General features: G+C 44.0%; 1 protein-coding gene across 32 annotated transcripts in view; it reads left to right on the top strand.

Moving 5' to 3' along the window:
• AKAP13 (A-kinase anchoring protein 13) overlaps positions 1-11,269 on the top strand; it is a 322,778-nt gene that overhangs the window by 67,860 nt on the left and 243,649 nt on the right. The window contains exon 1 of one of the 32 annotated variants that reach the window (XM_086364742.1): positions 8,976-9,039. The exons of the other annotated variants lie outside the window; for them this stretch is intronic. The gene's annotated coding sequence lies outside the window, so the exon portion shown is untranslated. Of the gene's footprint in view, positions 1-8,975; positions 9,040-11,269 lie in introns of those variants that run through there. 32 annotated transcript variants of the gene reach the window in all.

Here is an 11,269-nt window from a genome sequence, read left to right as displayed (position 1 = left end):
GCTGTTGAGTTCTTCTTCACTTTCTGCCATGAGGATGGTGTCATCTGCGTACCTGAGGTTGTTGATACTTCTCTCTTAATTCCAGTTTATGCTTCATCCAGCCCAGCATTCTGCATGATGTACTCTGCATATAAGTTAAATGAGCATGGTAACAATATACAGCCTTGATGTAGTACTCCTTTCCCAATTTGGAACCAGTTTGTTGTTCCGTGTCTGGTTCCATCTGTTGCTTCTTAACTTGCATACAGGTTTCTCAGCAGATAGGAAAGGTGATCTGGTATTCCCATCTCTTGAAGAATCTTCCAGAGTTTGTAGTGGTCCATATAGTCAAAGGCTTTGGCGTAGTCAATAAAGCAGAAGTAGATGTACTCTGCTACCATTCAGATATAGATTAAGTACGAACCTCTTTCAACCCAAGGACACTGTGACTATTAAGCAGCATGTATTAAATAACACAGAGGATCTGTTTTAATAACCATGCATATAAACTTTGGCCAAGACACCTTCGATCCTAAACAGAAAGTCTCAGAATACTAGCCTGGGGATTATAGTTTGTTATATAGGGGAATAAACTGATGCCTAGAGAGATTAAGTGGCTTGTACAAGGTTTTTCTAAATTCTTACCTAGCTTACAGATTTTTAAAAGTAGCTTTTCCCTGTTCAAAATGACTTCTCTCCTGCCTCTCTGCCTTTGCCGTTACAACTAATGAAGTCGGTGTGCCTTAATCAGTTTTTTGGAGATATTTGTCTTCCTGAGTTGTAGGAGTTCTTTATATATTCTGAATGCATGTCCTTTGCCAGATATGTTTTCCAAAGAACAGAAAGAAGTTACTGATTTTGTTAGCAGTTATCGTTTTTTTTTTTTTTTTTTCTCTTGTTAGTGTTTTTTTGTGTTCTGTATAAGAAATCTTTGCCAAACTGAAGGTCACGAGCATTTTCTCGTGTGTTTCCTGTGAGAAGTTCTCTCTCTCAGATTTAGGTTTGCGGTCTGTTGGAGTTAACTTCTACAGCTGATGTGAGGTAAGGGCTGACATTCACTGTTTTGCTTACGGATACCCACTTGTTGCAGCACCATTTGTTGGAAAAAACCCATCTTTTCCTTCCCGAATTACTTTTTGTGTGGGCCTTTTTCTGGGGTATCCTGTTTCTTTGGTCTTTATCCCTCTCCTTAGACCAGTACTAACCCTGTGTTAGTTAAGATAGCTTGATAGCTTTGTGGTTAAGTCTTGAGGACGGTAGTGTAAACCCTCCAACTTTGTTCTTTTTCAAAATTCATATGGATATTTTAGGTCATTTGCATTTTCACGTGCATTTTCAAATCATCTTGATTTCTGTAATGAATACTGCTTTTTATTGTTTCATTGGAAATGCATTAAATCTGGAGCTCTATTTGGGGAGAGTTGGCATTAAACTATGATGTGTGTATGTTGGGGTTTTTTTTATGTTTTAAAATATCTTATGTATTTTTTGAAAGCATATTTTAAATTACAACATTTTGTTCAATTTATACTTAGTATTTCATGGTTTTGGTACTATTGTAGATATTTGGAGTTTCAACTTCCAGTTGTCTGTTGTAGCATGTAGAAATACAATGGATTTTGCTAATGAGGTAGTGTCATTTTTATTTTGTTGATGTGGTGAATTTGCCAAAGCTAAACCAACATTGTATCGCAGGATAACCCAGTTGGGTCGTTGTGTATTATCCTTTTTCGTATTTCCGGACTTGAATTAGTAGCATTTTATTATTAAGGGTTTTTGTGTCCGTGTTGATGAGAGGTTTGGCTTGTATGTTTTTTCTTATAGTGACTTTGTCTGGTATTAGTATCAGGATAATGTAAGTAAAGGAAGTTAGAAAACCCCCACACACCCCTCCACTTTTTGATATTGATGTCTTTTTTTTTTTTGCTTATCTTTTTGTACATGTCACTGATGTCATCTGGGCCAGTTTTCTTTGTGATACATCTTAGCTAAGAATTCAAGTTCTATAATAGAAATGGGGTGATTCTGGTAGATGTGCTGCTCATGGTAGTTTTAATTTTCCTGTTCCCTGATGACTAATGATATTGAGCATGTTTTCATGTGCCTCCTAGCCATTCATGTATCTTCTTTAGTGAAAAAGGGCCATTTTTAGTTGGGCTCTTAATATTGAGTTGGAAGAGTTCCTTAGAAATCCTGGATGTGAGTACTTTATCAGATATATGATTTGTGGATATTGTCTTTGGCTTCTTAGAGGTAAAGCTATGAATCTTAGTCAAATATGAAATGAACATGTGTTGAAGATTTTATCTAATTCATTTATTAATGAGGTATCCAGCAAGATGTTAAATGTGATATGTGATTGCACATATCTAGTAATTTTTTATTGTATATTACACATTCTGGATGATATGTTTAGAGACTTCTCTGTTTTTTATCTTCTTAAAAGTGTTAACTTGTTCTGGCAGGCAGCTAATTGAATTGGACTTAAACTCCTACTTTAATTTGATCTCTGCTCAGTTCTTTCAGCCTCAGAGATTTGCTTTTTGCCGGAAATCTTGCGACTCAGTATATGTACAATTCAGGGGTCTACCAAGGATTTGGGGAAAGCTTATATGCAGATTTTAAGAATGCAGCTTTCTGCTCTAGTTCTGTCTACTGTCTTAAGGGATCTAGGAAGTAACCATCATTGAAAAGCAAAGTAAAAGTGAATCTTTGACTCAGGGCTTTTCTCTTTCTTCAGCTTTCTGTCTGCTTTTATCTCCTTCCAGTGCCTTCAAACGGTAGCTTTTGTATTTTAGTCAGTTACAATTGCTTATCCAGGAGCACATCTTCCCTGGTGCCTTAGTAATGAATCTGGCTGCAGTGCAGGAGATTCAGAGACACGGGTCCGATCCCTGGGTCGGGAAGATCCGGTGGAGGAGGAAATGGCAACCTGCTCCAGTATTTTTGCTTGGAGAATTCCAAGCAAAACTTGTAGCCCACAGAGGAGCCTGGTGGGCCACAGTTGATGGAGTCGCAGAGTCAGACTCGAGTGAGCTGCTAACATGCTCACTTCCACTTTTGTGAGAGGAAGTGAGCAAGGAAAGGTCTTTGAGAAGGGAGGTGATCGAGAAAGGAATTGGATAGCTTAGGTAAGGGGGTTAGTAAGGTGAGGTTGCATAGAGTCAAGACACTGAAGCCACTGAGCATGTATACACGCAGGCGCAGTGATCTAATATAGGGTAATTGGCTTTTATTTTTTTGTCAACTTTTTAAATAGTGACACTCTTTTTCAGTCATCTGCAGTTAACTTTCCATAGTATATATCTTTTAAAGAGGGACTGGAAGCCTAACTCAAGACTTCAGATTTTTGAAAGTGAAATAAATAGGTTGATTTGCTCTGTAAGATTTAAAAAATGTTTTCCTTGCTTCCTGTCTGTTTTGACCTGACTCCTTGAAGGGCAGAGCTTGTCTTCATAAGTGCAGCTGATGCTGGCCCTGAGTGGGGTGTTTCGTTGTGTTTGTTAAAGCTCCAGGCCTCAGGCTGTTAGCCCATAAGGAGTGTCTCCTTGGAGATTTCATAACTGAGTTTTTAGATTCCCCAGCCCTTTGGTGTTCTTTTTTTTCTCTTGGACTGGGTGGGGAAGTATTCTGTGGGTGGCTGCATTCTTGACTTGCTCCTTGCTCTGACCTGGGATGGGCATCAAGGTCTGTAATGGAAGGTCGCAGAGCCTGTCTCTGGTCTGTCCATTTTGCTTTTAACTGCTTTGTGTTTTAATTTTGTGTTCACTTGAGTAGCAGACTTCAAGACTGCTAATCAGATGTATGAAAAGTCAGTGTATGCGCCAGGTATGGATGGTATGGATGGTATGGTTCTCACTGGTACTTATGGCTTGTAGGACTTAGTATCGTACCAGCAGAAATGGGGCTCTTCACTGGGACTGCAGTTTCGAATGGGAAAGACTTCCTGTTCATTCTCTTGAAGCCTGGGCGTTGGTTTTGAAGCTTGATTATTTGCTTTATCAGAGTTTTGTTGCATTTCAGGGAAAACATTCTCAGAAGTTCCTGTTGCTTACGTAACAGGAGCTGAATTTTGGGGGCCAACAGATTTTAGCTGGCGGATGTTAGCCTGTGTTTGTGTAAAAGGGAGTTTGTCCATTCCCCACCGATTCTCAAGCTTGTAAACATTTCCATTTGGAGGTGGGTAGGAACATGTTGGTCTGTTGAGTTGCATTACTTGTTGGGTGATTGCGAAGCTGACTTTTCCTGTAGGCCATTACCTACTCCTGTGGGAAAACAGAATAAGGCACGTCTATAAAGTAGTCGAAAACGGTTGAGTTTTGCGGGAGATGAAACAGATGAATTAGTTACAGAGAAGTGCTGAACAAGTATGTCTTTGCCTTCTTCCTCTCCCATCAGTCTTTTATTGGTGAGGCACTGCTTCTACCACCAAGCATTTTCCATTTAAATTCTTCTCATTCTCACGGGGTTTAGTCCCCAGCTCACAAAATCACCTTTCTGCCTCCTTGCTTGTAGACCTAAGGTACCCAGTGTTTCTATTCATGAAGTTACGATGTGTTAAAGAGACATGGATCTCTTCACTTGTGAAGTGGATTAATGTGAGGATTTGTAGGTGCTTGACACAGTTAGAAACTCTTCGTTAAGCGCCAGTAAAGATGATGGTGATGGCAGTTAGCTCTGCATAGTTGTTAAGCTGTAGGGTGTCAGGAATGTAGAATTTATGGGGTTTGCCTTTTGGGTGAGCCAACAAGAACACCCGTTGAGGAATGAAGTGGGAGAACCGTGCGGTACCTGTCAGTGAGGGACAGACACACTGCGTGCTTTCGATGAGTGTGAATTCGGCAAGCCAGTGCGTGCTCCTTACCACCAGTGTTATTCCCAGCATACTCTTCAGAGAGAGAGAACGGGGGAGGAAGGAGTATTTTTCTTTTCAAACGCCCTTGGTTGAATTTCAGAAGTGGATTTCAGATGCCAGGAAGCAGCTTGTAACGAGAGGATGAGGTCAGTTGGTATAATTGGAGCTAGTTGATAATTCCTTTACTCTGTTCTCTGAACATTTAGTGTTTCTATTTCTGTAGAAACACATGAGCTAGAAAATGACTAGGTCTCTCCATAGATACGTCGTGTGTCCAACTGGAGAGGGAGGCGCACAGGACGAGGGAGATGAGGGTCAGAGCCCAGAGCCAGCCTCAGCCTTCATCCCTGCTGAGCCTGCAGTAGGTCCCGCGGCCATTGCGTTCTGTTTAAAAGCCTCTGAAGGTTATTTTAGAAATGCCATCTTCAGTTTGATTGTACCAGCACTTGGGCAGGGGAACAGAGGGGAAGAAAGAGGAACCAGGAATATATTTTTAAAACTCTGGAAAAAAAAATCGACCTATGAGCTTCTACCTCAAGGGGCAGGGGCTGAGACCGCTATCTTGCGGTTTTCACCATCTTACTTCCTGCTCTGCCACAGAGTCAGCTGTTCCTGGCCCAAGTTTGCTGGTTGAAATCACCCTTTTCATTTTATTCAAGTCACTTAGAGGGAGAGGTGGCACCAACTGAGGTTTCAACTCTAAGCTTCCAAACAGGTGGTTAGTCGAGCGGCCTCCATGTCTCAGAGATTCTGCTGTTGCTGCAAGTAAGGAGTCAGGGTTCTGCTTTGCAGTTGCCTTCACCTTGCATGGCTTTCTCGGTGGGTGTCCGGAGCCAGGGGTGCTGGCTGGGTTCGTGCCTGTGAAGGACGGTGTGTATAGAGAGAGCACCTGTTCCGTCACCACTGTACAGAAAAGCTGCCCACGTTTGACTGACCTCAGTGCCCTCCCCTGGGGGCCCTGTTACTCTGTCAGCTCAGTCCTTGTATTCATCAGGGGGCGGGGTGTTCAAGGTGTTACCTCTTCTCCCTGCCCCCCGGGGTCTTTGCAGCAGCCGTGGCTGTTGTGGCTGTTGAGTCTTTCGGAGCAGAGTCCTTGTCCGTCTTCTCACCGCGACAGATCCAGCACCAAGCCCGCTGTTGCTGCAGTGGGGTGGGGCCCCCGGGGGCCTGTGTAATTTATGCGGAGAGTCAGAAAGTCAAAGATCTCAGCTCTCAGGCAAGTTTATTTGGACTGTTTATAGTTTGTTGCTCTGTCCACAGTCCCTTGTCTAGAGTACACTCACATTCTTGTTGGCGTGAACTCTTTCCTCTCGGTGCCTTTCCCATGCCTTCTGTCTGGCATCCTTTCCGTCCGTCTTCGCCATCCCTTCCACATCAGAGTGGCTTCTGGACAGGCTGGGCCCTTGACACCTGTACAGGGACCTGCTCACCTACCCCACCCCACTCCCACTCAACAAAACCTGCAAAGCCACAGTTTTACTTTTGGGACAGTACGTCAGGCAGCCTTTTACTCTTTTTCCTCCATGTTAATTTACCTTTTGATTGTAAAGATTTTCAGGAAAAGCAGCCAAGTGAAGCATTGATGGTGATCAGATTATTAGCATTTGGGTCATTCTGTGATAATATTGATTGTATGAAACACACACACACACACACACACACACACATTGTATTCTGAAATGTAAAGGAAAGGGTACTGTGTAGTAGAGCTTGACTTTCTCTAGCTGTTTTTTGTACATTCTAAATATATTAAGTATTTGAAGTTTCACAGTGCATAGCGGTACTGTCTTTTTGTACATTAGCTAGAAGCATCAATTCATTGTCATGCATTCTGTTATGCGCCACTTGCCTCCACACATAGCTAGAAATGCTAAATGTTTTAAAGCAACGGTTTTCTTTTTTAACTTAGTTCAAGTGGGGAAATTAATTTTCCATTTCTTATTGTGTAAGTTATTAATATATGTGATCCTCTACGAGTTTCCTTTTAAGAGGAATTCAGAAAACTCGAGATTCAGGGAGTAATCTCGGAAGTTTCTCTTAGCCCTGTTATTTCTAATTCCAGAACAAGTGTAATATCACCTAAATTTAGCCGGGCAATTAACATTTGAAATCATTAGCATTAAACCGTTTTCAGTGAACTGATCAAGTGAGGAGAATTTGCAGAGCACGTTGTCACTGATTTTCAGTTCAGCCGAGATCTCCTCTTACCAATTCTTTACCTTAGTTGTCAAACACCTGTGTTTGTTTTGTGACGCTGTGTGTCCAAATTGAAAGTGAGTTGGCTTTATTAACATCCGAACAGAATTAGACACAATTCTTTTAAAGCACCATTTTCAAAATGCATAGGCACTTCCTCCTCTATTGTGGACCCCGAGAGTGCAGTGTTACACTCACCTTGAGTGTGACTTGGGGAGAGATCACTGAGAGAGACCTTCCCATAGAGTGACAGGGCCGGGATTGTCAGAACGTGGGTACGTGTTGGTCTTCAAGTAGCTGAATTCTCTGCTGAAACTGCTGATCAAGTTATCACAGGTTCTACAGTATGTTACGGTTCCATGTGGCTTCCAGATTGTTAGAAGGAGGGGTGATAATTTTCATGTGCTTTTAGTTGACTGGCCCTAGTTGTTTCTTCCTAAACTAAGTTTATCAGTAATTAAAAAAAAATTACTCTCTGCTCATTGTATGATATAAAAACAAAATGACTCCCCAAGGGATATTTTATGAATAGAAATTCTCCTTTAAAAATGAAAGTCTTCACTTAAGTTAATAGAGTGATTTTTTTTTTTTTAAACCCACTGCTGCTACTGCTGCTAAGTCACTTCAGTCGTGCCCGACTCTGAGTGACCCCATACACGGCAGCCCACCAGGCTCCCCCGTCCCTGGGATTCTCCAGGCAAGAACAGTGGAGTGGGTTGCCCTTTCCTTCTCCAATGCATGAAAGTGAAAAGTGAAAGTGAAGTCGCTCAGTTGTGTCCGACTCTTGGCGACACCATGGACTGCAGCCCACCAGGCCCCTCCATCCATGGGACTTTGGGCAAAAGTACTGGAGTGGGGTGCCATTGCCTTCTCCGAAACCCACTAGTGGGCTGCTGAAAAGTATTGGAGTTTCTTTGACTCTATAAAATTTTCATGTAATTATGTAATACACAAATTTCTTTTACTCGAGGTCTTTATTGTTCAGAAACCTTCCCTCCCATTTTGCGATGGTTAAACAAACAAACGGTGTGTTTTCAAATACCATTATTCTCAAATACCATTATTTGAAGACCTACTACTGGAGAATCATAATATTGAAGGCAGTTATTTATCCTCACCGTATGAGAGCCATTTGAACAATTTAAAAGCTATCGTTGACATCCTTAGCATCTGCTTCTGATACACTCTTCTGCCTGCCCCTTGTGGGAATGATCCGATAGTTCTTTTGTCACGCACCGTGACCAAGAAGGCGGTCTGCGGGTCACTGTGAAATGATTTCTAACCAAGTAGCCACTCCAGGCCTTGGGATTTGTCCAGGTGAGGTCCTCCAGCTTAGTAATGTCTGCATTTGTGTGCGCGCCCGCTGGCCTGGATTTAGTCTTTCCAAGTAGTTTATAACTGGTTTGGCCCATTGGATTGCTTGCTTTTTGGATGATACAGGTTGGGGAGGATGAAGGAAGTAGAAAGGCCTGAACTTGGCAGTCTCTTTACAGGATGTCTCTTTTAACCCCTGCTGAGGTTAATTTACATAAAACCCAGCTGTGTGTGTGTGCGAAGTTTTCTAAATTTAAAGTTTATTCTTATTACCATAGTGATAAGATTGTCAGCACTCCTGAATTTACGGTCTTGCTCTCCTCTATCTGGGCGTCCTGGCAGCTCACAGTTCCGTTTCCTTTGGGTAACAGGATGCAGCTGGTGGCTGGATTCTCACCTGTGGAATAGCCCTTCGGAGCTCTCTCCTCCGTGTAGGTCTCTGCAAAGCAGCAGAAACCATTTTTGCAGGAAACCACAGGCCTGTGTTAAACACCAAGGGAGCATTGAAATAACATGTGTGAGTGTTCCTCTTCCCGAAGGTACCAATCACCGTGGAGCGCTGCCTTCTGCCCTCCCCTTGGCTTTAAGGTTCTTATTTAGTTAGCTGATGCTCACTCCCCCCTTCTCTGGTGTCTGTTACCTCTCCGGCCAACTGAGCCAGTTGAACCAGGCTGGATTTCATAATGAGCTACTAGGTAAGCCTTCTGGGACTTTCAGATATTTGGGGGAAGATTGATTTTTGTTCTTACATGCTGTGGACCCTTGGCCATCAAATGGTATGGGGAAGCTCATTCGTCTGTCTGTGATGGTCATGTCAGTCAGGCGTCTCTTTAGTATTTACTGGGTGCTCAGTACCGTGCCAGATGCTGTCAGGAGCCGTGGTGGTATGGAGGAGGAGTGCTCCAGAGGACTCTGCTGTGTGGCAGGCCAGCATAAACAAGCCGAGGGGAAAAGGCAGGCATGGAATAAAGGGGGAGAATACCAGTGTGTGACTTACTGCTGACTGTGTGGATTAGCCTATCAGCAGTAATCAGCAGGGCGGAGGGCATTATCTTGAGCCAGAAGAGTGAGCACTGGGCCGAGGGTGGAGCATGCAGAGGGGGTGTAGGAGCTGCAGGGCTGCTGTGGGGGGAGAGCAGCGCTCAATAAGGCGGTACAGATAGTGCACCGAACAGTATTTGGAGAAGTCAGGGTGCGTCTCTGGGGGAGCCTGGATGACCTCTCGAGGTCACCGGGGATGAAGGGCATATTTAATAGAGTGAGGTGTCTTTTGGGGTTCCCATTTCTCTCATCAGTACCCTTCATTTAGAATTCAGGGTCAGCACGGCAATTAGGATGGCCCAAGAGAAGTGCTCCTTGAACGTGATGTGAGATTAATGCTGAGAAGACTAAAGACGTAACTCGTGCCAGGCAGTAACGATAGGAACGTAATTTATTGAGTATTTTCTCATTGCTTAGTATCGATAAACATTTCATATGCGTCTTTTATTCTTAGGTTTCCCCATTTTACACATGAGACTAAAGCTTGGCAGTTAAATAGCTTGTTGGAGGCAGTGCAGCCAGAAGTGTAAGAGCTGTACAGCTCAAATCCAACTCTGTGTCCTCCTCTGAATTGTATTGCCTTTCTCATTTTTATTCCTGCAGTATTTTAGTTGTTTTTGTTGTTCAGTCGCCATGTCAGGTCCAACTCTTCGTGACCCCATGGACTGCAGCATGCCAGGCTCCCCTGTCCCTCACCATCTCGTGGAGTTTGCCCAAGTTCATGTCCATTAAATCGGTGATGCCATCCAACCATCACATCCTCTGTCGCCCCCTTCTCCTGCCTTCACTCTTTCCCAGCATCAGGGTCTTTTCCATTGAGTTACCTGTTCGCATCAGGTGGACAAAAGTATACAGTATTCTAGTAGGGGCTGCTAAAGAATCCTTAAATGCTAGAAGGTTGTCTTCCCAATCTAGATGGGCACTTTTCAGCCATCTGTTCCTTTAATATCTTTATTATTCATCCAAGTGGCTTATAGAAAGACGGGGGAAAATAAATATGATGCTGAATTTTTTGCAGAGGAAATGTGCCGAGCTTATTAACCTCCCATTTGGCAGCTGCCCGTCCCAAGTGGCCCGCGTGTGTGTGCGGATGTGGCATCTGGGCCTGATCCCTCGGGTTCAGGGCTCCCCCTTTAGAAGAACAAACATGGGTTAAATGTACTCCCCAAACTGTGATCACTTCCTGTTTTTAGGCTTTTCTCTCCCTTTCTTGGTAGCTCAGTGATAAAGAATCTGCCTGCCAATGCAGGAGACTTGGGAGATCCCTGGATCGGGAAGATCCCCTGGAGAAGGGAATGGCAGCCCACTCCAGTGTTCTTGCCTGGAAAATCCCGTGGACAGAGGAGCCTGAGGGGCTACAGTCCATGAGGTCACAAAAAGTCGGACACAACTGAGCATGCACGCAGTGCTCCTTTTTATGAGGCCTGCAGATCTTAGCACCGTTGCCTGGAACTTCCTAAAGAGAAGAGGCTGGTGCCCCCAGAGAACCTTCTAGGAGGTAAGAGAGGGCTTACCACTGTGTAGGCAGAGAGGAAGCTGCAGAGTGAAAGCAGCATTTTAGGAAGGTTGAGTAAGAGCCGCACATGGAGCATGGAGAGATTTTCTCAAGGTGATAAGGCCTGGCGCTCAGGTCTACAAGCAGAGACAGGCAGACTGGCGGTGATTCCTGCCTGGGGAAGGAGGTGATGAGGGCTGCTCTGGGACCCCTTCTAATTATAGAGTTCATGGCTCACAGGGTTTGGCTCGGTTTTGGGGTGAGGATCCCAGGGCCCCTGGACATTGATTGGAAAGCCGGTCTTTGCCTGCTGCACCTCGGGGAAGCCACTGTGGGGTTCTAGCCTGGCCTTCCTGGTTGTAACCCACAGCAGATACGTGGACTCTCAG

The sequence above is a fragment of the Bos grunniens genome, chromosome 21 (genome assembly GCF_055505025.1).
Source record: "Bos grunniens cultivar Pamir isolate PY7600 chromosome 21, Bosgru_T2T1.0, whole genome shotgun sequence".
Classification (NCBI taxonomy): domain Eukaryota; kingdom Metazoa; phylum Chordata; class Mammalia; order Artiodactyla; family Bovidae; genus Bos; species Bos grunniens.
Note: the sequence above shows the minus strand (reverse complement) of the source record. Positions and strands in the feature narration are given on the sequence as shown.